We start from the raw sequence: 27,430 nt of genomic DNA on the forward strand, positions 1-27,430 counted from the left end.
GGAGGCATCACAGGTACTGATCAAATTCTAATTTTTGAACATTGTTCACAAATCATATGATATGCTTTATATACATAAACTGTATTGTTGGATCAATACAGAGTAAAAAGTGACTATCTCAATTTCAGGACATATAAAAGAGAAAGAAGTAGAAACTCATGTTTCAAATGCTGAGAGGCAACAACTGTTCATGATTTTCACCTCCACTAATTATATTTATTGTTATAATCTATATGTTTATATTTTCCTATAAATATACAGAGACATATAGCTATATATACAGAGATACATATGTACAGGTTGATTTTTAAATGTTTATAAGAAAATGTGATGTTGTTCCAAATAAAACTTCTAAGAACTGAATGGAAAAGAAAATTGTAAAGTTCAGATAAGTCCCACTGAAATTTGTACTCAGATCCCTGTTTTCAGAGTCCAGAGTGCTAACCATGACACCATCCACCCTCCCGTACCAGGGTGAGCTTTCCATTTTGACAGAAGAGATTTGCCTCAGGGGGCAACTTATCTTTCATTGAAAAATATTATCTCACATAAAAACCACTGTTCAACAGAGTTATAACGTTATTTGAGTCTTTTGGGCAACATCCTTCCCCAACATAGTTCAATATGCGAAAGTTTACCAGAATAGGAAAGCAATCCAATTCAGTTTCTCTTAGACAGTAGAATATTAAAAACTTTGACATTTCCACATTCCTGCAGCAGTTTATGCTCCTTTCACATAGGAGGTTCCATGGTGTAATGGTTAGCACTTTGGACTTTGAATCCAATGATCCGAGTTCAAATCGCGGTGGGACCATTTTATGACTCTTGACCAAATCATTTTCTTTCAAGTGTATTCATTAATATCACATATCTAATACCGGTAGGGTGAACAATTAATTTATTGATTATACTCTAAAAGTTTATTAGATGTGAGCAAATAATAGAAATTTTTCAATACCTGGAAACTAAATGGCTCAAAATAATGAGAGATTTTACAAACTCACTCTGGTTTCTCAAACTCATCACAGGGGCCTGATGCAAGACATTACTTTTTAAAATCTTACTGTTATTGTTAAGGCGAACAAGGAACTTTTTCATTGCAAAACATTCATTAAAACAAAACTTGAGGAGTCAAACTTTGTATTACGGGGACCGAAGATGTGCAGTTTGAATAATAATCTTGAAATTCAGACGTACAAAGATTTTACACACTGATTTTCAACAGTAAATCCACAACCAAAAAAGTTGAATCTTTTGAAAGACATGTCAAAGGTGTGAATCTGAAATTCACTTTTAAAGACATTCACAATGAAATGCACTGTGTAAGTCCAGCATGTTGTCAGCTAAGAAATCAGCAAAAATGAACTATCTCATTACTGGCCATATAGATGAGAAAGGAAAATAAACTCATGTTTACAATGTGGATGTGAAAGAACAGTTTCTAGGTTCAGCTTCAATATTTATGTTAATGAATAATTGATATGTTCATATTGTCTAACAGCTATCTAGACGGATAAAGCTATGTATGCATCTATACATACTTATGCGTTCATACGCATCAGTATAAAACATTGATATTATGTTTTTTCTAGACCAAATTCTAAAAAATGAGTTAAACAGTGAATCTCATAATTGTAGTAGGTCCCACCGAGATTTGAACTCGGATCGCTGGATTCAGAGTCCAGAGTGCTAACCATTACACCATGGAACCCTCTCACACAAGAGTGACTTTTCCATTGAGACAAAAGAGAGCGCATCAGTGATGGCCTTCTCTTATATTGATAAAAAGATATCTCATTTGAATGGTCATAGTGGATAGAGCTTTAATGTGATTTGATTCTTTTCAGCTATATTCTCTATAAAAGTGTTAAATATTCAAATGTTTATCTGAATATAAAAGTTATATCACAATGTTCATCTTTGCCTGTAGCATAATAAAACAGTCTACATTTCCAGACTACTGAAGCAATGTCTCTGTCTCCTGCATGGGTGGCTCCATAGAGCAATGGTTGGCAATTTGGACTTTGCATCCAATGATCCGATTTGAAACCTTGGAGGGACATTTTGTATTACTCTTGAGCTTTTCCATTTCTTCATCTTTGTTCATTGATAGCTCAAATACAACACCAGTAGGTTGAAAGAGTCAATTATTGAATGCTTTCAAAATGTCCATCAGCTTGAACAAGTTACATCAATACAAACTTTAAAATACTTTGACATCAAATTTCTTCACAAAGTAGTTAGCCATTATAAAATCATATTCTGATTTTCTCAAACGCATTTCAGATGGGTGATTCACAGCATCACTTTTTTAAGCTTTCCCGCTATTGATAAGGCGAAAATAGCACATTTTGAATGAGAAGTTTTCTTCAATCAAACATAGAGGAACCCAAATGATGATCTCATTCAGCTAGTAAAAATGTTGTTTTATATTAGTATGGAAATCGTGAAAAGAAAATGTTTTTCATGCTGATTTACAACAGTTGATCTCCAATCGTAAAATATAAGCTTTTGGTCGGAGGCATCACAGGTACTGATCAAATTCTAATTTTTGAACATTGTTCACAAATCATATGATATGCTTTATATACATAAACTGTATTGTTGGATCAATACTGAGTAAAAAGTGACTATCTCAATTTCAGGACATATAAAAGAGAAAGAAGTAGAAACTCATGTTTCAAATGCTGAGAGGCAACAACTGTTCATGATTTTCACCTCCACTAATTATATTTATTGTTATAATCTATATGTTTATATTTTCCTATAAATATACAGAGACATATAGCTATATATACAGAGATACATATGTACAGGTTGATTTTTACATGTTTATAAGTAAATGTGATGTTGTTCCAAATAAAACTTCTAAGAACTGAATGGAAAAGAAAATTGTAAAGTTCAGATAAGTCCCACTGAAATTTGTACTCAGATCCCTGTTTTCAGAGTCCAGAGTGCTAACCATGACACCATCCACCCTCCCGTACCAGGGTGAGCTTTCCATTTTGACAGAAGAGATTTGCCTCAGGGGGCAACTTATCTTTCATTGAAAAATATTATCTCACATAAAAACCACTGTTCAACAGAGTTATAACGTTATTTGAGTCTTTTGGGCAACATCCTTCCCCAACATAGTTCAATATGCAAAAGTTTACCAGAATAGGAAAGCAATCCAATTCAGTTTCTCTTAGACAGTAGAATATTAAAAACTTTGACATTTCCACATTCCTGCAGCAGTTTATGCTCCTTTCACATAGGAGGTTCCATGGTGTAATGGTTAGCACTTTGGACTTTGAATCCAATGATCCGAGTTCAAATCGCGGTGGGACCATTTTATGACTCTTGACCAAATCATTTTCTTTCAAGTGTATTCATTAATATCACATATCTAATACCGGTAGGGTGAACAATTAATTTATTGATTATACTCTAAAAGTTTATTAGATGTGAGCAAATAATAGAAATTTTTCAATACCTGGAAACTAAATGGCTCAAAATAATGAGAGATTTTACAAACTCACTCTGGTTTCTCAAACTCATCACAGGGGCCTGATGCAAGACATTACTTTTTAAAATCTTACTGTTATTGTTAAGGCGAACAAGGAACTTTTTCATTGCAAAACATTCATTAAAACAAAACTTGAGGAGTCAAACTTTGTATTACGGGGACCGAAGATGTGCAGTTTGAATAATAATCTTGAAATTCAGACGTACAAAGATTTTACACACTGATTTTCAACAGTAAATCCACAACCAAAAAAGTTGAATCTTTTGAAAGACATGTCAAAGGTGTGAATCTGAAATTCACTTTTAAAGACATTCACAATGAAATGCACTGTGTAAGTCCAGCATGTTGTCAGCTAAGAAATCAGCAAAAATGAACTATCTCATTACTGGCCATATAGATGAGAAAGGAAAATAAACTCATGTTTACAATGTGGATGTGAAAGAACAGTTTCTAGGTTCAGCTTCAATATTTATGTTAATGAATAATTGATATGTTCATATTGTCTAACAGGTATCTAGACGGATAAAGCTATGTATGCATCTATACATACTTATGCGTTCATACGCATCAGTATAAAACATTGATATTATGTTTTTTCTAGACCAAATTCAAAAAAATGAGTTAAACAGTGAATCTCATAATTGTAGTAGGTCCCACCGAGATTTGAACTCGGATCGCTGGATTCAGAGTCCAGAGTGCTAACCATTACACCATGGAACCCTCTCACACAAGAGTGACTTTTCCATTGAGACAAAAGAGAGCGCATCAGTGATGGCCTTCTCTTATATTGATAAAAAGATATCTCATTTGAATGGTCATAGTGGATAGAGCTTTAATGTGATTTGATTCTTTTCAGCTATATTCTCTATAAAAGTGTTAAATATTCAAATGTTTATTTGAATATAAAAGTTATATCACACTGTTCATCTTTGCCTGTAGCATAATAAAACAGTCTACATTTCCAGACTACTGAAGCAATGTCTCTGTCTCCTGCATGGGTGGCTCCATAGAGCAATGGTTGGCAATTTGGACTTTGCATCCAATGATCCGATTTGAAACCTTGGAGGGACATTTTTTATTACTCTTGAGCTTTTCCATTTCTTCATCTTTGTTCATTGATAGCTCAAATACAACACCAGTAGGTTGAAAGAGTCAATTATTGAATGCTTTCAAAATGTCCATCAGCTTGAACAAGTTACATCAATACAAACTTTAAAATACTTTGACATCAAATTTCTTCACAAAGTAGTTAGCCATTATAAAATCATATTCTGATTTTCTCAAACGCATTTCAGATGGGTGATTCACAGCATCACTTTTTTAAGCTTTCCCGCTATTGATAAGGCGAAAATAGCACATTTTGAATGAGAAGTTTTCTTCAATCAAACATAGAGGAACCCAAATGATGATCTCATTCAGCTAGTAAAAATGTTGTTTTATATTAGTATGGAAATCGTGAAAAGAAAATGTTTTTCATGCTGATTTACAACAGTTGATCTCCAATCGTAAAATATAAGCTTTTGGTCGGAGGCATCACAGGTACTGATCAAATTCTAATTTTTGAACATTGTTCACAAATCATATGATATGCTTTATATACATAAACTGTATTGTTGGATCAATACTGAGTAAAAAGTGACTATCTCAATTTCAGGACATATAAAAGAGAAAGAAGTAGAAACTCATGTTTCAAATGCTGAGAGGCAACAACTGTTCATGATTTTCACCTCCACTAATTATATTTATTGTTATAATCTATATGTTTATATTTTCCTATAAATATACAGAGACATATAGCTATATATACAGAGATACATATGTACAGGTTGATTTTTACATGTTTATAAGTAAATGTGATGTTGTTCCAAATAAAACTTCTAAGAACTGAATGGAAAAGAAAATTGTAAAGTTCAGATAAGTCCCACTGAAATTTGTACTCAGATCCCTGTTTTCAGAGTCCAGAGTGCTAACCATGACACCATCCACCCTCCCGTACCAGGGTGAGCTTTCCATTTTGACAGAAGAGATTTGCCTCAGGGGGCAACTTATCTTTCATTGAAAAATATTATCTCACATAAAAACCACTGTTCAACAGAGTTATAACGTTATTTGAGTCTTTTGGGCAACATCCTTCCCCAACATAGTTCAATATGCAAAAGTTTACCAGAATAGGAAAGCAATCCAATTCAGTTTCTCTTAGACAGTAGAATATTAAAAACTTTGACATTTCCACATTCCTGCAGCAGTTTATGCTCCTTTCACATAGGAGGTTCCATGGTGTAATGGTTAGCACTTTGGACTTTGAATCCAATGATCCGAGTTCAAATTGCGGTGGGACCATTTTATGACTCTTGACCAAATCATTTTCTTTCAAGTGTATTCATTAATATCACATATCTAATACCGGTAGGGTGAACAATTAATTTATTGATTATACTCTAAAAGTTTATTAGATGTGAGCAAATAATAGAAATTTTACAATACCTGGAAACTAAATGGCTCAAAATAATGAGAGATTTTACAAACTCACTCTGGTTTCTCAAACTCATCACAGGGGCCTGATGCAAGACATTACTTTTTAAAATCTTACTGTTATTGTTAAGGGGAACAAGGAACTTTTTCATTGCAAAGCATTCATTAAAACAAAACTTGAGGAGTCAAACTTTTTATTAAGGGGACCGAAGATGTGCAGTTTGAATAATAATCTTGAAATTCAGACGTACAAAGATTTTACACACTGATTTTCAACAGTAAATCCACAACCAAAAAAGTTGAATCTTTTGAAAGACATGTCAAAGGTGTGAATCTGAAATTCACTTTTAAAGACATTCACAATGAAATGCACTGTGTAAGTCCAGCATGTTGTCAGCTAAGAAATCAGCAAAAATGAACTATCTCATTACTGGCCATATAGATGAGAAAGGAAAATAAACTCATGTTTACAATGTGGATGTGAAAGAACAGTTTCTAGGTTCAGCTTCAATATTTATGTTAATGAATAATTGATATGTTCATATTGTCTAACAGCTATCTAGACGGATAAAGCTATGTATGCATCTATACATACTTATGCGTTCATACGCATCAGTATAAAACATTGATATTATGTTTTTTCTAGACCAAATTCTAAAAAATGAGCTAAACAGTGAATCTCATAATTGTAGTAGGTCCCACCGAGATTTGAACTCGGATCGCTGGATTCAGAGTCCAGAGTGCTAACCATTACACCATGGAACCCTCTTACACAAGAGTGACTTTTCCATTGAGACAAAAGAGAGCGCATCAGTGATGGCCTTCTCTTATATTGATAAAAAGATATCTCATTTGAATGGTCATAGTGGATAGAGCTTTAATGTGATTTGATTCTTTTCAGCTATATTCTCTATAAAAGTGTTAAATATTCAAATGTTTATCTGAATATAAAAGTTATATCACAATGTTCATCTTTGCCTGTAGCATAATAAAACAGTCTACATTTCCAGACTACTGAAGCAATGTCTCTGTCTCCTGCATGGGTGGCTCCATAGAGCAATGGTTGGCAATTTGGACTTTGCATCCAATGATCCGATTTGAAACCTTGGAGGGACATTTTTTATTACTCTTGAGCTTTTCCATTTCTTCATCTTTGTTCATTGATAGCTCAAATCCAACACCAGTAGGTTGAAAGAGTCAATTATTGAATGCTTTCAAAATGTCCATCAGCTTGAACAAGTTACATCAATACAAACTTTAAAATACTTTGACATCAAATTTCTTCACAAAGTAGTTAGCCATTATAAAATCATATTCTGATTTTCTCAAACGCATTTCAGATGGGTGATTCACAGCATCACTTTTTTAAGCTTTCCCGCTATTGATAAGGCGAAAATAGCACATTTTGAATGAGAAGTTTTCTTCAATCAAACATAGAGGAACCCAAATGATGATCTCATTCAGCTAGTAAAAATGTTGTTTTATATTAGTATGGAAATCGTGAAAAGAAAATGTTTTTCATGCTGATTTACAACAGTTGATCTCCAATCGTAAAATATAAGCTTTTGGTCGGAGGCATCACAGGTACTGATCAAATTCTAATTTTTGAACATTGTTCACAAATCATATGATATGCTTTATATACATAAACTGTATTGTTGGATCAATACTGAGTAAAAAGTGACTATCTCAATTTCAGGACATATAAAAGAGAAAGAAGTAGAAACTCATGTTTCAAATGCTGAGAGGCAACAACTCTTCATGATTTTCACCTCCACTAATTATATTTATTGTTATAATCTATATGTTTATATTTTCCTATAAATATACAGAGACATATAGCTATATATACAGAGATACATATGTACAGGTTGATTTTTACATGTTTATAAGTAAATGTGATGTTGTTCCAAATAAAACTTCTAAGAACTGAATGGAAAAGAAAATTGTAAAGTTCAGATAAGTCCCACTGAAATTTGTACTCAGATCCCTGTTTTCAGAGTCCAGAGTGCTAACCATGACACCATCCACCCTCCCGTACCAGGGTGAGCTTTCCATTTTGACAGAAGAGATTTGCCTCAGGGGGCAACTTATCTTTCATTGAAAAATATTATCTCACATAAAAACCACTGTTCAACAGAGTTATAACGTTATTTGAGTCTTTTGGGCAACATCCTTCCCCAACATAGTTCAATATGCAAAAGTTTACCAGAATAGGAAAGCAATCCAATTCAGTTTCTCTTAGACAGTAGAATATTAAAAACTTTGACATTTCCACATTCCTGCAGCAGTTTATGCTCCTTTCACATAGGAGGTTCCATGGTGTAATGGTTAGCACTTTGGACTTTGAATCCAATGATCCGAGTTCAAATTGCGGTGGGACCATTTTATGACTCTTGACCAAATCATTTTCTTTCAAGTGTATTCATTAATATCACATATCTAATACCGGTAGGGTGAACAATTAATTTATTGATTATACTCTAAAAGTTTATTAGATGTGAGCAAATAATAGAAATTTTTCAATACCTGGAAACTAAATGGCTCAAAATAATGAGAGATTTAACAAACTCACTCTGGTTTCTCAAACTCATCACAGGGGCCTGATGCAAGACATTACTTTTTAAAATCTTACTGTTATTGTTAAGGCGAACAAGGAACTTTTTCATTGCAAAACATTCATTAAAACAAAACTTGAGGAGTCAAACTTTGTATTACGGGGACCGAAGATGTGCAGTTTGAATAATAATCTTGAAATTCAGACGTACAAAGATTTTACACACTGATTTTCAACAGTAAATCCACAACCAAAAAAGTTGAATCTTTTGAAAGACATGTCAAAGGTGTGAATCTGAAATTCTCTTTTAAAGACATTCACAATGAAATGCACTGTGTAAGTCCAGCATGTTGTCAGCTAAGAAATCAGCAAAAATGAACTATCTCATTACTGGCCATATAGATGAGAAAGGAAAATAAACTCATGTTTACAATGTGGATGTGAAAGAACAGTTTCTAGGTTCAGCTTCAATATTTATGTTAATGAATAATTGATATGTTCATATTGTCTAACAGCTATCTAGACGGATAAAGCTATGTATGCATCTATACATACTTATGCGTTCATACGCATCAGTATAAAACATTGATATTATGTTTTTTCTAGACCAAATTCTAAAAAATGAGTTAAACAGTGAATCTCATAATTGTAGTAGGTCCCAGCGAGATTTGAACTCGGATCGCTGGATTCAGAGTCCAGAGTGCTAACCATTACACCATGGAACCCTCTCACACAAGAGTGACTTTTCCATTGAGACAAAAGAGAGCGCATCAGTGATGGCCTTCTCTTATATTGATAAAAAGATATCTCATTTGAATGGTCATAGTGGATAGAGCTTTAATGTGATTTGATTCTTTTCAGCTATATTCTCTATAAAAGTGTTAAATATTCAAATGTTTATCTGAATATAAAAGTTATATCACAATGTTCATCTTTGCCTGTAGCATAATAAAACAGTCTACATTTCCAGACTACTGAAGCAATGTCTCTGTCTCCTGCATGGGTGGCTCCATAGAGCAATGGTTGGCAATTTGGACTTTGCATCCAATGATCCGATTTGAAACCTTGGAGGGACATTTTTTATTACTCTTGAGCTTTTCCATTTCTTCATCTTTGTTCATTGATAGCTCAAATCCAACACCAGTAGGTTGAAAGAGTCAATTATTGAATGCTTTCAAAATGTCCATCAGCTTGAACAAGTTACATCAATACAAACTTTAAAATACTTTGACATCAAATTTCTTCACAAAGTAGTTAGCCATTATAAAATCATATTCTGATTTTCTCAAACGCATTTCAGATGGGTGATTCACAGCATCACTTTTTTAAGCTTTCCCGCTATTGATAAGGCGAAAATAGCACATTTTGAATGAGAAGTTTTCTTCAATCAAACATAGAGGAACCCAAATGATGATCTCATTCAGCTAGTAAAAATGTTGTTTTATATTAGTATGGAAATCGTGAAAAGAAAATGTTTTTCATGCTGATTTACAACAGTTGATCTCCAATCGTAAAATATAAGCTTTTGGTCGGAGGCATCACAGGTACTGATCAAATTCTAATTTTTGAACATTGTTCACAAATCATATGATATGCTTTATATACATAAACTGTATTGTTGGATCAATACAGAGTAAAAAGTGACTATCTCAATTTCAGGACATATAAAAGAGAAAGAAGTAGAAACTCATGTTTCAAATGCTGAGAGGCAACAACTGTTCATGATTTTCACCTCCACTAATTATATTTATTGTTATAATCTATATGTTTATATTTTCCTATAAATATACAGAGACATATAGCTATATATACAGAGATACATATGTACAGGTTGATTTTTAAATGTTTATAAGAAAATGTGATGTTGTTCCAAATAAAACTTCTAAGAACTGAATGGAAAAGAAAATTGTAAAGTTCAGATAAGTCCCACTGAAATTTGTACTCAGATCCCTGTTTTCAGAGTCCAGAGTGCTAACCATGACACCATCCACCCTCCCGTACCAGGGTGAGCTTTCCATTTTGACAGAAGAGATTTGCCTCAGGGGGCAACTTATCTTTCATTGAAAAATATTATCTCACATAAAAACCACTGTTCAACAGAGTTATAACGTTATTTGAGTCTTTTGGGCAACATCCTTCCCCAACATAGTTCAATATGCGAAAGTTTACCAGAATAGGAAAGCAATCCAATTCAGTTTCTCTTAGACAGTAGAATATTAAAAACTTTGACATTTCCACATTCCTGCAGCAGTTTATGCTCCTTTCACATAGGAGGTTCCATGGTGTAATGGTTAGCACTTTGGACTTTGAATCCAATGATCCGAGTTCAAATCGCGGTGGGACCATTTTATGACTCTTGACCAAATCATTTTCTTTCAAGTGTATTCATTAATATCACATATCTAATACCGGTAGGGTGAACAATTAATTTATTGATTATACTCTAAAAGTTTATTAGATGTGAGCAAATAATAGAAATTTTTCAATACCTGGAAACTAAATGGCTCAAAATAATGAGAGATTTTACAAACTCACTCTGGTTTCTCAAACTCATCACAGGGGCCTGATGCAAGACATTACTTTTTAAAATCTTACTGTTATTGTTAAGGCGAACAAGGAACTTTTTCATTGCAAAACATTCATTAAAACAAAACTTGAGGAGTCAAACTTTGTATTACGGGGACCGAAGATGTGCAGTTTGAATAATAATCTTGAAATTCAGACGTACAAAGATTTTACACACTGATTTTCAACAGTAAATCCACAACCAAAAAAGTTGAATCTTTTGAAAGACATGTCAAAGGTGTGAATCTGAAATTCACTTTTAAAGACATTCACAATGAAATGCACTGTGTAAGTCCAGCATGTTGTCAGCTAAGAAATCAGCAAAAATGAACTATCTCATTACTGGCCATATAGATGAGAAAGGAAAATAAACTCATGTTTACAATGTGGATGTGAAAGAACAGTTTCTAGGTTCAGCTTCAATATTTATATTAATGAATAATTGATATGTTCATATTGTCTAACAGCTATCTAGACGGATAAAGCTATGTATGCATCTATACATACTTATGCGTTCATACGCATCAGTATAAAACATTGATATTATGTTTTTTCTAGACCAAATTCTAAAAAATGAGTTAAACAGTGAATCTCATAATTGTAGTAGGTCCCAGCGAGATTTGAACTCGGATCGCTGGATTCAGAGTCCAGAGTGCTAACCATTACACCATGGAACCCTCTCACACAAGAGTGACTTTTCCATTGAGACAAAAGAGAGCGCATCAGTGATGGCCTTCTCTTATATTGATAAAAAGATATCTCATTTGAATGGTCATAGTGGATAGAGCTTTAATGTGATTTGATTCTTTTCAGCTATATTCTCTATAAAAGTGTTAAATATTCAAATGTTTATCTGAATATAAAAGTTATATCACAATGTTCATCTTTGCCTGTAGCATAATAAAACAGTCTACATTTCCAGACTACTGAAGCAATGTCTCTGTCTCCTGCATGGGTGGCTCCATAGAGCAATGGTTGGCAATTTGGACTTTGCATCCAATGATCCGATTTGAAACCTTGGAGGGACATTTTTTATTACTCTTGAGCTTTTCCATTTCTTCATCTTTGTTCATTGATAGCTCAAATCCAACACCAGTAGGTTGAAAGAGTCAATTATTGAATGCTTTCAAAATGTCCATCAGCTTGAACAAGTTACATCAATACAAACTTTAAAATACTTTGACATCAAATTTCTTCACAAAGTAGTTAGCCATTATAAAATCATATTCTGATTTTCTCAAACGCATTTCAGATGGGTGATTCACAGCATCACTTTTTTAAGCTTTCCCGCTATTGATAAGGCGAAAATAGCACATTTTGAATGAGAAGTTTTCTTCAATCAAACATAGAGGAACCCAAATGATGATCTCATTCAGCTAGTAAAAATGTTGTTTTATATTAGTATGGAAATCGTGAAAAGAAAATGTTTTTCATGCTGATTTACAACAGTTGATCTCCAATCGTAAAATATAAGCTTTTGGTCGGAGGCATCACAGGTACTGATCAAATTCTAATTTTTGAACATTGTTCACAAATCATATGATATGCTTTATATACATAAACTGTATTGTTGGATCAATACAGAGTAAAAAGTGACTATCTCAATTTCAGGACATATAAAAGAGAAAGAAGTAGAAACTCATGTTTCAAATGCTGAGAGGCAACAACTGTTCATGATTTTCACCTCCACTAATTATATTTATTGTTATAATCTATATGTTTATATTTTCCTATAAATATACAGAGACATATAGCTATATATACAGAGATACATATGTACAGGTTGATTTTTAAATGTTTATAAGAAAATGTGATGTTGTTCCAAATAAAACTTCTAAGAACTGAATGGAAAAGAAAATTGTAAAGTTCAGATAAGTCCCACTGAAATTTGTACTCAGATCCCTGTTTTCAGAGTCCAGAGTGCTAACCATGACACCATCCACCCTCCCGTACCAGGGTGAGCTTTCCATTTTGACAGAAGAGATTTGCCTCAGGGGGCAACTTATCTTTCATTGAAAAATATTATCTCACATAAAAACCACTGTTCAACAGAGTTATAACGTTATTTGAGTCTTTTGGGCAACATCCTTCCCCAACATAGTTCAATATGCGAAAGTTTACCAGAATAGGAAAGCAATCCAATTCAGTTTCTCTTAGACAGTAGAATATTAAAAACTTTGACATTTCCACATTCCTGCAGCAGTTTATGCTCCTTTCACATAGGAGGTTCCATGGTGTAATGGTTAGCACTTTGGACTTTGAATCCAATGATCCGAGTTCAAATCGCGGTGGGACCATTTTATGACTCTTGACCAAATCATTTTCTTTCAAGTGTATTCATTAATATCACATATCTAATACCGGTAGGGTGAACAATTAATTTATTGATTATACTCTAAAAGTTTATTAGATGTGAGCAAATAATAGAAATTTTTCAATACCTGGAAACTAAATGGCTCAAAATAATGAGAGATTTTACAAACTCACTCTGGTTTCTCAAACTCATCACAGGGGCCTGATGCAAGACATTACTTTTTAAAATCTTACTGTTATTGTTAAGGCGAACAAGGAACTTTTTCATTGCAAAACATTCATTAAAACAAAACTTGAGGAGTCAAACTTTGTATTACGGGGACCGAAGATGTGCAGTTTGAATAATAATCTTGAAATTCAGACGTACAAAGATTTTACACACTGATTTTCAACAGTAAATCCACAACCAAAAAAGTTGAATCTTTTGAAAGACATGTCAAAGGTGTGAATCTGAAATTCACTTTTAAAGACATTCACAATGAAATGCACTGTGTAAGTCCAGCATGTTGTCAGCTAAGAAATCAGCAAAAATGAACTATCTCATTACTGGCCATATAGATGAGAAAGGAAAATAAACTCATGTTTACAATGTGGATGTGAAAGAACAGTTTCTAGGTTCAGCTTCAATATTTATGTTAATGAATAATTGATATGTTCATATTGTCTAACAGGTATCTAGACGGATAAAGCTATGTATGCATCTATACATACTTATGCGTTCATACGCATCAGTATAAAACATTGATATTATGTTTTTTCTAGACCAAATTCAAAAAAATGAGTTAAACAGTGAATCTCATAATTGTAGTAGGTCCCACCGAGATTTGAACTCGGATCGCTGGATTCAGAGTCCAGAGTGCTAACCATTACACCATGGAACCCTCTCACACAAGAGTGACTTTTCCATTGAGACAAAAGAGAGCGCATCAGGGATGGCCTTCTCTTATATTGATAAAAAGATATCTCATTTGAATGGTCATAGTGGATAGAGCTTTAATGTGATTTGATTCTTTTCAGCTATATTCTCTATAAAAGTGTTAAATATTCAAATGTTTATTTGAATATAAAAGTTATATCACACTGTTCATCTTTGCCTGTAGCATAATAAAACAGTCTACATTTCCAGACTACTGAAGCAATGTCTCTGTCTCCTGCATGGGTGGCTCCATAGAGCAATGGTTGGCAATTTGGACTTTGCATCCAATGATCCGATTTGAAACCTTGGAGGGACTTTTTTTATTACTCTTGAGCTTTTCCATTTCTTCATCTTTGTTCATTGATAGCTCAAATCCAACACCAGTAGGTTGAAAGAGTCAATTATTGAATGCTTTCAAAATGTCCATCAGCTTGAACAAGTTACATCAATACAAACTTTAAAATACTTTGACATCAAATTTCTTCACAAAGTAGTTAGCCATTATAAAATCATATTCTGATTTTCTCAAACGCATTTCAGATGGGTGATTCACAGCATCACTTTTTTAAGCTTTCCCGCTATTGATAAGGCGAAAATAACACATTTTGAATGAGAAGTTTTCTTCAATCAAACATAGAGGAACCCAAATGATGATCTCATTCAGCTAGTAAAAATGTTGTTTTATATTAGTATGGAAATCGTGAAAAGAAAATGTTTTTCATGCTGATTTACAACAGTTGATCTCCAATCGTAAAATATAAGCTTTTGGTCGGAGGCATCACAGGTACTGATCAAATTCTAATTTTTGAACATTGTTCACAAATCATATGATATGCTTTATATACATAAACTGTATTGTTGGATCAATACTGAGTAAAAAGTGACTATCTCAATTTCTGGACATATAAAAGTGAAAGAAGTAGAAACTCATGTTTCAAATGCTGAGAGGCAACAACTGTTCATGATTTTCACCTCCACTAATTATATTTATTTTTATAATCTATATGTTTATATTTTCCTATAAATATACAGAGACATCTAGCTATATATACAGAGATACATATGTACAGGTTGATTTTTACATGTTTATAAGTAAATGTGATGTTGTTCCAAATAAAACTTCTAAGAACTGAATGGAAAAGAAAATTGTAAAGTTCAGATAAGTCCCACTGAAATTTGTACTCAGATCCCTGTTTTCAGAGTCCAGAGTGCTAACCATGACACCATCCACCCTCCCGTACCAGGGTGAGCTTTCCATTTTGACAGAAGAGATTTGCCTCAGGGGGCAACTTATCTTTCATTGAAAAATATTATCTCACATAAAAACCACTGTTCAACAGAGTTATAACGTTATTTGAGTCTTTTGGGCAACATCCTTCCCCAACATAGTTCAATATGCAAAAGTTTACCAGAATAGGAAAGCAATCCAATTCAGTTTCTCTTTGACAGTAGAATATTAAAAACTTTGACATTTCCACATTCCTGCAGCAGTTTATGTTCCTTTCACATAGGAGGTTCCATGGTGTAATGGTTAGCACTTTGGACTTTGAATCCAATGATCCGAGTTCAAATCTTGGTGGGACCATTTTATGACTCTTGACCAAATCATTTTCTTTCAAGTGTATTCATTAATATCACATATCTAATACCGGTAGGGTGAACAATTAATTTATTGATTATACTCTAAAAGTTTATTAGATGTGAGCAAATAATAGAAATTTTACAATACCTGGAAACTAAATGGCTCAAAATAATGAGAGATTTTACAAACTCACTCTGGTTTCTCAAACTCATCACAGGGGCCTGATGCAAGACATTACTTTTTAAAATCTTACTGTTATTGTTAAGGGGAACAAGGAACTTTTTCATTGCAAAACATTCATTAAAACAAAACTTGAGGAGTCAAACTTTGTATTACGGGGACCGAAGATGTGCAGTTTGAATAATAATCTTGAAATTCAGACGTACAAAGATTTTACACACTGATTTTCAACAGTAAATCCACAACCAAAAAAGTTGAATCTTTTGAAAGACATGTCAAAGGTGTGAATCTGAAATTCACTTTTAAAGACATTCACAATGAAATGCACTGTGTAAGTCCAGCATGTTGTCAGCTAAGAAATCAGCAAAAATGAACTATCTCATTACTGGCCATATAGATGAGAAAGGAAAATAAACTCATGTTTACAATGTGGATGTGAAAGAACAGTTTCTAGGTTCAGCTTCAATATTTATGTTAATGAATAATTGATATGTTCATATTGTCTAACAGGTATCTAGACGGATAAAGCTATGTATGCATCTATACATACTTATGCGTTCATACGCATCAGTATAAAACATTGATATTATGTTTTTTCTAGACCAAATTCAAAAAAATGAGTTAAACAGTGAATCTCATAATTGTAGTAGGTCCCACCGAGATTTGAACTCGGATCGCTGGATTCAGAGTCCAGAGTGCTAACCATTACACCATGGAACCCTCTCACACAAGAGTGACTTTTCCATTGAGACAAAAGAGAGCGCATCAGTGATGGCCTTCTCTTATATTGATAAAAAGATATCTCATTTGAATGGTCATAGTGGATAGAGCTTTAATGTGATTTGATTCTTTTCAGCTATATTCTCTATAAAAGTGTTAAATATTCAAATGTTTATTTGAATATAAAAGTTATATCACACTGTTCATCTTTGCCTGTAGCATAATAAAACAGTCTACATTTCCAGACTACTGAAGCAATGTCTCTGTCTCCTGCATGGGTGGCTCCATAGAGCAATGGTTGGCAATTTGGACTTTGCATCCAATGATCCGATTTGAAACCTTGGAGGGACTTTTTTTATTACTCTTGAGCTTTTCCATTTCTTCATCTTTGTTCATTGATAGCTCAAATCCAACACCAGTAGGTTGAAAGAGTCAATTATTGAATGCTTTCAAAATGTCCATCAGCTTGAACAAGTTACATCAATACAAACTTTAAAATACTTTGACATCAAATTTCTTCACAAAGTAGTTAGCCATTATAAAATCATATTCTGATTTTCTCAAACGCATTTCAGATGGGTGATTCACAGCATCACTTTTTTAAGCTTTCCCGCTATTGATAAGGCGAAAATAACACATTTTGAATGAGAAGTTTTCTTCAATCAAACATAGAGGAACCCAAATGATGATCTCATTCAGCTAGTAAAAATGTTGTTTTATATTAGTATGGAAATCGTGAAAAGAAAATGTTTTTCATGCTGATTTACAACAGTTGATCTCCAATCGTAAAATATAAGCTTTTGGTCGGAGGCATCACAGGTACTGATCAAATTCTAATTTTTGAACATTGTTCACAAATCATATGATATGCTTTATATACATAAACTGTATTGTTGGATCAATACTGAGTAAAAAGTGACTATCTCAATTTCTGGACATATAAAAGTGAAAGAAGTAGAAACTCATGTTTCAAATGCTGAGAGGCAACAACTGTTCATGATTTTCACCTCCACTAATTATATTTATTTTTATAATCTATATGTTTATATTTTCCTATAAATATACAGAGACATCTAGCTATATATACAGAGATACATATGTACAGGTTGATTTTTACATGTTTATAAGTAAATGTGATGTTGTTCCAAATAAAACTTCTAAGAACTGAATGGAAAAGAAAATTGTAAAGTTCAGATAAGTCCCACTGAAATTTGTACTCAGATCCCTGTTTTCAGAGTCCAGAGTGCTAACCATGACACCATCCACCCTCCCGTACCAGGGTGAGCTTTCCATTTTGACAGAAGAGATTTGCCTCAGGGGGCAACTTATCTTTCATTGAAAAATATTATCTCACATAAAAACCACTGTTCAACAGAGTTATAACGTTATTTGAGTCTTTTGGGCAACATCCTTCCCCAACATAGTTCAATATGCAAAAGTTTACCAGAATAGGAAAGCAATCCAATTCAGTTTCTCTTTGACAGTAGAATATTAAAAACTTTGACATTTCCACATTCCTGCAGCAGTTTATGTTCCTTTCACATAGGAGGTTCCATGGTGTAATGGTTAGCACTTTGGACTTTGAATCCAATGATCCGAGTTCAAATCTTGGTGGGACCATTTTATGACTCTTGACCAAATCATTTTCTTTCAAGTGTATTCATTAATATCACATATCTAATACCGGTAGGGTGAACAATTAATTTATTGATTATACTCTAAAAGTTTATTAGATGTGAGCAAATAATAGAAATTGTACAATACCTGGAAACTAAATGGCTCAAAATAATGAGAGATTTTACAAACTCACTCTGGTTTCTCAAACTCATCACAGGGGCCTGATGCAAGACATTACTTTTTAAAATCTTACTGTTATTGTTAAGGGGAACAAGGAACTTTTTCATTGCAAAGCATTCATTAAAACAAAACTTGAGGAGTCAAACTTTGTATTAAGGGGACCGAAGATGTGCAGTTTGAATAATAATCTTGAAATTCAGACGTACAAAGATTTTACACACTGATTTTCAACAGTAAATCCACAACCAAAAAAGTTGAATCTTTTGAAAGACATGTCAAAGGTGTGAATCTGAAATTCACTTTTAAAGACATTCACAATGAAATGCACTGTGTAAGTCCAGCATGTTGTCAGCTAAGAAATCAGCAAAAATGAACTATCTCATTACTGGCCATATAGATGAGAAAGGAAAATAAACTCATGTTTACAATGTGGATGTGAAAGAACAGTTTCTAGGTTCAGCTTCAATATCTATGTTAATGAATAATTGATATGTTCATATTGTCTAACAGCTATCTAGACGGATAAAGCTATGTATGCATCTATACATACTTATGCGTTCATACGCATCAGTATAAAACATTGATATTATGTTTTTTCTAGACCAAATTCTAAAAAATGAGTTAAACAGTGAATCTCATAATTGTAGTAGGTCCCACCGAGATTTGAACTCGGATCGCTGGATTCAGAGTCCAGAGTGCTAACCATTACACCATGGAACCCTCTCACACAAGAGTGACTTTTCCATTGAGACAAAAGAGAGCGCATCAGTGATGGCCTTCTCTTATATTGATAAAAAGATATCTCATTTGAATGGTCATAGTGGATAGAGCTTTAATGTGATTTGATTCTTTTCAGCTATATTCTCTATAAAAGTGTTAAATATTCAAATGTTTATTTGAATATAAAAGTTATATCACACTGTTCATCTTTGCCTGTAGCATAATAAAACAGTCTACATTTCCAGACTACTGAAGCAATGTCTCTGTCTCCTGCATGGGTGGCTCCATAGAGCAATGGTTGGCAATTTGGACTTTGCATCCAATGATCCGATTTGAAACCTTGGAGGGACTTTTTTTATTACTCTTGAGCTTTTCCATTTCTTCATCTTTGTTCATTGATAGCTCAAATCCAACACCAGTAGGTTGAAAGAGTCAATTATTGAATGCTTTCAAAATGTCCATCAGCTTGAACAAGTTACATCAATACAAACTTTAAAATACTTTGACATCAAATTTCTTCACAAAGTAGTTAGCCATTATAAAATCATATTCTGATTTTCTCAAACGCATTTCAGATGGGTGATTCACAGCATCACTTTTTTAAGCTTTCCCGCTATTGATAAGGCGAAAATAACACATTTTGAATGAGAAGTTTTCTTCAATCAAACATAGAGGAACCCAAATGATGATCTCATTCAGCTAGTAAAAATGTTGTTTTATATTAGTATGGAAATCGTGAAAAGAAAATGTTTTTCATGCTGATTTACAACAGTTGATCTCCAATCGTAAAATATAAGCTTTTGGTCGGAGGCATCACAGGTACTGATCAAATTCTAATTTTTGAACATTGTTCACAAATCATATGATATGCTTTATATACATAAACTGTATTGTTGGATCAATACTGAGTAAAAAGTGACTATCTCAATTTCTGGACATATAAAAGTGAAAGAAGTAGAAACTCATGTTTCAAATGCTGAGAGGCAACAACTGTTCATGATTTTCACCTCCACTAATTATATTTATTTTTATAATCTATATGTTTATATTTTCCTATAAATATACAGAGACATCTAGCTATATATACAGAGATACATATGTACAGGTTGATTTTTACATGTTTATAAGTAAATGTGATGTTGTTCCAAATAAAACTTCTAAGAACTGAATGGAAAAGAAAATTGTAAAGTTCAGATAAGTCCCACTGAAATTTGTACTCAGATCCCTGTTTTCAGAGTCCAGAGTGCTAACCATGACACCATCCACCCTCCCGTACCAGGGTGAGCTTTCCATTTTGACAGAAGAGATTTGCCTCAGGGGGCAACTTATCTTTCATTGAAAAATATTATCTCACATAAAAACCACTGTTCAACAGAGTTATAACGTTATTTGAGTCTTTTGGGCAACATCCTTCCCCAACATAGTTCAATATGCAAAAGTTTACCAGAATAGGAAAGCAATCCAATTCAGTTTCTCTTTGACAGTAGAATATTAAAAACTTTGACATTTCCACATTCCTGCAGCAGTTTATGTTCCTTTCACATAGGAGGTTCCATGGTGTAATGGTTAGCACTTTGGACTTTGAATCCAATGATCCGAGTTCAAATCTTGGTGGGACCATTTTATGACTCTTGACCAAATCATTTTCTTTCAAGTGTATTCATTAATATCACATATCTAATACCGGTAGGGTGAACAATTAATTTATTGATTATACTCTAAAAGTTTATTAGATGTGAGCAAATAATAGAAATTGTACAATACCTGGAAACTAAATGGCTCAAAATAATGAGAGATTTTACAAACTCACTCTGGTTTCTCAAACTCATCACAGGGGCCTGATGCAAGACATTACTTTTTAAAATCTTACTGTTATTGTTAAGGGGAACAAGGAACTTTTTCATTGCAAAGCATTCATTAAAACAAAACTTGAGGAGTCAAACTTTGTATTAAGGGGACCGAAGATGTGCAGTTTGAATAATAATCTTGAAATTCAGACGTACAAAGATTTTACACACTGATTTTCAACAGTAAATCCACAACCAAAAAAGTTGAATCTTTTGAAAGACATGTCAAAGGTGTGAATCTGAAATTCACTTTTAAAGACATTCACAATGAAATGCACTGTGTAAGTCCAGCATGTTGTCAGCTAAGAAATCAGCAAAAATGAACTATCTCATTACTGGCCATATAGATGAGAAAGGAAAATAAACTCATGTTTACAATGTGGATGTGAAAGAACAGTTTCTAGGTTCAGCTTCAATATCTATGTTAATGAATAATTGATATGTTCATATTGTCTAACAGCTATCTAGACGGATAAAGCTATGTATGCATCTATACATACTTATGCGTTCATACGCATCAGTATAAAACATTGATATTATGTTTTTTCTAGACCAAATTCTAAAAAATGAGTTAAACAGTGAATCTCATAATTGTAGTAGGTCCCACCGAGATTTGAACTCGGATCGCTGGATTCAGAGTCCAGAGTGCTAACCATTACACCATGGAACCCTCTCACACAAGAGTGACTTTTCCATTGAGACAAAAGAGAGCGCATCAGTGATGGCCTTCTCTTATATTGATAAAAAGATATCTCATTTGAATGGTCATAGTGGATAGAGCTTTAATGTGATTTGATTCTTTTCAGCTATATTCTCTATAAAAGTGTTAAATATTCAAATGTTTATTTGAATATAAAAGTTATATCACACTGTTCATCTTTGCCTGTAGCATAATAAAACAGTCTACATTTCCAGACTACTGAAGCAATGTCTCTGTCTCCTGCATGGGTGGCTCCATAGAGCAATGGTTGGCAATTTGGACTTTGCATCCAATGATCCGATTTGAAACCTTGGAGGGACTTTTTTATTACTCTTGAGCTTTTCCATTTCTTCATCTTTGTTCATTGATAGCTCAAATCCAACACCAGTAGGTTGAAAGAGTCAATTATTGAATGCTTTCAAAATGTCCATCAGCTTGAACAAGTTACATCAATACAAACTTTAAAATACTTTGACATCAAATTTCTTCACAAAGTAGTTAGCCATTATAAAATCATATTCTGATTTTCTCAAACGCATTTCAGATGGGTGATTCACAGCATCACTTTTTTAAGCTTTCCCGCTATTGATAAGGCGAAAATAACACATTTTGAATGAGAAGTTTTCTTCAATCAAACATAGAGGAACCCAAATGATGATCTCATTCAGCTAGTAAAAATGTTGTTTTATATTAGTATGGAAATCGTGAAAAGAAAATGTTTTTCATGCTGATTTACAACAGTTGATCTCCAATCGTAAAATATAAGCTTTTGGTCGGAGGCATCACAGGTACTGATCAAATTCTAATTTTTGAACATTGTTCACAAATCATATGATATGCTTTATATACATAAACTGTATTGTTGGATCAATACTGAGTAAAAAGTGACTATCTCAATTTCAGGACATATAAAAGAGAAAGAAGTAGAAACTCATGTTTCAAATGCTGAGAGGCAACAACTCTTCATGATTTTCACCTCCACTAATTATATTTATTGTTATAATCTATATGTTTATATTTTCCTATAAATATACAGAGACATATAGCTATATATACAGAGATACATATGTACAGGTTGATTTTTACATGTTTATAAGTAAATGTGATGTTGTTCCAAATAAAACTTCTAAGAACTGAATGGAAAAGAAAATTGTAAAGTTCAGATAAGTCCCACTGAAATTTGTACTCAGATCCCTGTTTTCAGAGTCCAGAGTGCTAACCATGACACCATCCACCCTCCCGTACCAGGGTGAGCTTTCCATTTTGACAGAAGAGATTTGCCTCAGGGGGCAACTTATCTTTCATTGAAAAATATTATCTCACATAAAAACCACTGTTCAACAGAGTTATAACGTTATTTGAGTCTTTTGGGCAACATCCTTCCCCAACATAGTTCAATATGCAAACGTTTACCAGAATAGGAAAGCAATCCAATTCAGTTTCTCTTAGACAGTAGAATATTAAAAACTTTGACATTTCCACATTCCTGCAGCAGTTTATGCTCCTTTCACATAGGAGGTTCCATGGTGTAATGGTTAGCACTTTGGACTTTGAATCCAATGATCCGAGTTCAAATCGCGGTGGGACCATTTTATGACTCTTGACCAAATCATTTTCTTTCAAGTGTATTCATTAATATCACATATCTAATACCGGTAGGGTGAACAATTAATTTATTGATTATACTCTAAAAGTTTATTAGATGTGAGCAAATAATAGAAATTTTTCAATACCTGGAAACTAAATGGCTCAAAATAATGAGAGATTTTACAAACTCACTCTGGTTTCTCAAACTCATCACAGGGGCCTGATGCAAGACATTACTTTTTAAAATCTTACTGTTATTGTTAAGGCGAACAAGGAACTTTTTCATTGCAAAACATTCATTAAAACAAAACTTGAGGAGTCAAACTTTGTATTACGGGGACCGAAGATGTGCAGTTTGAATAATAATCTTGAAATTCAGACGTACAAAGATTTTACACACTGATTTTCAACAGTAAATCCACAACCAAAAAAGTTGAATCTTTTGAAAGACATGTCAAAGGTGTGAATCTGAAATTCACTTTTAAAGACATTCACAATGAAATGCACTGTGTAAGTCCAGCATGTTGTCAGCTAAGAAATCAGCAAAAATGAACTATCTCATTACTGGCCATATAGATGAGAAAGGAAAATAAACTCATGTTTACAATGTGGATGTGAAAGAACAGTTTCTAGGTTCAGCTTCAATATTTATGTTAATGAATAATTGATATGTTCATATTGTCTAACAGGTATCTAGACGGATAAAGCTATGTATGCATCTATACATACTTATGCGTTCATACGCATCAGTATAAAACATTGATATTATGTTTTTTCTAGACCAAATTCAAAAAAATGAGTTAAACAGAGAATCTCATAATTGTAGTAGGTCCCACCGAGATTTGAACTCGGATCGCTGGATTCAGAGTCCAGAGTGCTAACCATTACACCATGGAACCCTCTCACACAAGAGTGACTTTTCCATTGAGACAAAAGAGAGCGCATCAGTGATGGCCTTCTCTTATATTGATAAAAAGATATCTCATTTGAATGGTCATAGTGGATAGAGCTTTAATGTGATTTGATTCTTTTCAGCTATATTCTCTATAAAAGTGTTAAATATTCAAATGTTTATTTGAATATAAAAGTTATATCACACTGTTCATCTTTGCCTGTAGCATAATAAAACAGTCTACATTTCCAGACTACTGAAGCAATGTCTCTGTCTCCTGCATGGGTGGCTCCATAGAGCAATGGTTGGCAATTTGGACTTTGCATCCAATGATCCGATTTGAAACCTTGGAGGGACTTTTTTATTACTCTTGAGCTTTTCCATTTCTTCATCTTTGTTCATTGATAGCTCAAATCCAACACCAGTAGGTTGAAAGAGTCAATTATTGAATGCTTTCAAAATGTCCATCAGCTTGAACAAGTTACATCAATACAAACTTTAAAATACTTTGACATCAAATTTCTTCACAAAGTAGTTAGCCATTATAAAATCATATTCTGATTTTCTCAAACGCATTTCAGATGGGTGATTCACAGCATCACTTTTTTAAGCTTTCCCGCTATTGATAAGGCGAAAATAACACATTTTGAATGAGAAGTTTTCTTCAATCAAACATAGAGGAACCCAAATGATGATCTCATTCAGCTAGTAAAAATGTTGTTTTATATTAGTATGGAAATCGTGAAAAGAAAATGTTTTTCATGCTGATTTACAACAGTTGATCTCCAATCGTAAAATATAAGCTTTTGGTCGGAGGCATCACAGGTACTGATCAAATTCTAATTTTTGAACATTGTTCACAAATCATATGATATGCTTTATATACATAAACTGTATTGTTGGATCAATACTGAGTAAAAAGTGACTATCTCAATTTCAGGACATATAAAAGAGAAAGAAGTAGAAACTCATGTTTCAAATGCTGAGAGGCAACAACTCTTCATGATTTTCACCTCCACTAATTATATTTATTGTTATAATCTATATGTTTATATTTTCCTATAAATATACAGAGACATATAGCTATATATACAGAGATACATATGTACAGGTTGATTTTTACATGTTTATAAGTAAATGTGATGTTGTTCCAAATAAAACTTCTAAGAACTGAATGGAAAAGAAAATTGTAAAGTTCAGATAAGTCCCACTGAAATTTGTACTCAGATCCCTGTTTTCAGAGTCCAGAGTGCTAACCATGACACCATCCACCCTCCCGTACCAGGGTGAGCTTTCCATTTTGACAGAAGAGATTTGCCTCAGGGGGCAACTTATCTTTCATTGAAAAATATTATCTCACATAAAAACCACTGTTCAACAGAGTTATAACGTTATTTGAGTCTTTTGGGCAACATCCTTCCCCAACATAGTTCAATATGCAAACGTTTACCAGAATAGGAAAGCAATCCAATTCAGTTTCTCTTAGACAGTAGAATATTAAAAACTTTGACATTTCCACATTCCTGCAGCAGTTTATGCTCCTTTCACATAGGAGGTTCCATGGTGTAATGGTTAGCACTTTGGACTTTGAATCCAATGATCCGAGTTCAAATCGCGGTGGGACCATTTTATGACTCTTGACCAAATCATTTTCTTTCAAGTGTATTCATTAATATCACATATCTAATACCGGTAGGGTGAACAATTAATTTATTGATTATACTCTAAAAGTTTATTAGATGTGAGCAAATAATAGAAATTTTTCAATACCTGGAAACTAAATGGCTCAAAATAATGAGAGATTTTACAAACTCACTCTGGTTTCTCAAACTCATCACAGGGGCCTGATGCAAGACATTACTTTTTAAAATCTTACTGTTATTGTTAAGGCGAACAAGGAACTTTTTCATTGCAAAACATTCATTAAAACAAAACTTGAGGAGTCAAACTTTGTATTACGGGGACCGAAGATGTGCAGTTTGAATAATAATCTTGAAATTCAGACGTACAAAGATTTTACACACTGATTTTCAACAGTAAATCCACAACCAAAAAAGTTGAATCTTTTGAAAGACATGTCAAAGGTGTGAATCTGAAATTCACTTTTAAAGACATTCACAATGAAATGCACTGTGTAAGTCCAGCATGTTGTCAGCTAAGAAATCAGCAAAAATGAACTATCTCATTACTGGCCATATAGATGAGAAAGGAAAATAAACTCATGTTTACAATGTGGATGTGAAAGAACAGTTTCTAGGTTCAGCTTCAATATTTATGTTAATGAATAATTGATATGTTCATATTGTCTAACAGGTATCTAGACGGATAAAGCTATGTATGCATCTATACATACTTATGCGTTCATACGCATCAGTATAAAACATTGATATTATGTTTTTTCTAGACCAAATTCAAAAAAATGAGTTAAACAGAGAATCTCATAATTGTAGTAGGTCCCACCGAGATTTGAACTCGGATCGCTGGATTCAGAGTCCAGAGTGCTAACCATTACACCATGGAACCCTCTCACACAAGAGTGACTTTTCCATTGAGACAAAAGAGAGCGCATCAGTGATGGCCTTCTCTTATATTGATAAAAAGATATCTCATTTGAATGGTCATAGTGGATAGAGCTTTAATGTGATTTGATTCTTTTCAGCTATATTCTCTATAAAAGTGTTAAATATTCAAATGTTTATTTGAATATAAAAGTTATATCACACTGTTCATCTTTGCCTGTAGCATAATAAAACAGTCTACATTTCCAGACTACTGAAGCAATGTCTCTGTCTCCTGCATGGGTGGCTCCATAGAGCAATGGTTGGCAATTTGGACTTTGCATCCAATGATCCGATTTGAAACCTTGGAGGGACTTTTTTATTACTCTTGAGCTTTTCCATTTCTTCATCTTTGTTCATTGATAGCTCAAATCCAACACCAGTAGGTTGAAAGAGTCAATTATTGAATGCTTTCAAAATGTCCATCAGCTTGAACAAGTTACATCAATACAAACTTTAAAATACTTTGACATCAAATTTCTTCACAAAGTAGTTAGCCATTATAAAATCATATTC

At 33.4% G+C, this 27,430-nt stretch overlaps 9 non-coding genes across 9 annotated transcripts; all 9 read right to left on the reverse strand.

Moving 5' to 3' along the window:
* Positions 1–1,639: 1,639 nt before the first annotated feature.
* TRNAQ-CUG (transfer RNA glutamine (anticodon CUG)) lies at positions 1,640–1,711 on the reverse strand. The gene has a single exon. It is a non-coding gene; the product is annotated as a tRNA-Gln (tRNA).
* A 2,445-nt stretch (positions 1,712–4,156) lies between these two features.
* On the reverse strand, positions 4,157–4,228 carry TRNAQ-CUG (transfer RNA glutamine (anticodon CUG)). Its single transcript has one exon. It is a non-coding gene; the product is annotated as a tRNA-Gln (tRNA).
* Positions 4,229–6,673: 2,445 nt separating this feature from the next.
* Positions 6,674–6,745, reverse strand: TRNAQ-CUG (transfer RNA glutamine (anticodon CUG)). The gene has a single exon. It is a non-coding gene; the product is annotated as a tRNA-Gln (tRNA).
* Positions 6,746–14,224: 7,479 nt separating this feature from the next.
* Positions 14,225–14,296, reverse strand: TRNAQ-CUG (transfer RNA glutamine (anticodon CUG)). The gene has a single exon. It is a non-coding gene; the product is annotated as a tRNA-Gln (tRNA).
* A 2,445-nt stretch (positions 14,297–16,741) lies between these two features.
* Positions 16,742–16,813, reverse strand: TRNAQ-CUG (transfer RNA glutamine (anticodon CUG)). Its single transcript has one exon. It is a non-coding gene; the product is annotated as a tRNA-Gln (tRNA).
* A 2,445-nt stretch (positions 16,814–19,258) lies between these two features.
* On the reverse strand, positions 19,259–19,330 carry TRNAQ-CUG (transfer RNA glutamine (anticodon CUG)). The gene has a single exon. It is a non-coding gene; the product is annotated as a tRNA-Gln (tRNA).
* Positions 19,331–21,775: 2,445 nt separating this feature from the next.
* Positions 21,776–21,847, reverse strand: TRNAQ-CUG (transfer RNA glutamine (anticodon CUG)). The gene has a single exon. It is a non-coding gene; the product is annotated as a tRNA-Gln (tRNA).
* A 2,444-nt stretch (positions 21,848–24,291) lies between these two features.
* On the reverse strand, positions 24,292–24,363 carry TRNAQ-CUG (transfer RNA glutamine (anticodon CUG)). Its single transcript has one exon. It is a non-coding gene; the product is annotated as a tRNA-Gln (tRNA).
* A 2,444-nt stretch (positions 24,364–26,807) lies between these two features.
* TRNAQ-CUG (transfer RNA glutamine (anticodon CUG)) lies at positions 26,808–26,879 on the reverse strand. The gene has a single exon. It is a non-coding gene; the product is annotated as a tRNA-Gln (tRNA).
* Positions 26,880–27,430: the final 551 nt, after the last annotated feature.

This window comes from Triturus cristatus, chromosome 5_2, assembly GCF_964204655.1.
Source record: "Triturus cristatus chromosome 5_2, aTriCri1.1, whole genome shotgun sequence".
In the NCBI taxonomy this organism is placed as follows: Eukaryota; Metazoa; Chordata; class Amphibia; order Caudata; family Salamandridae; genus Triturus; species Triturus cristatus.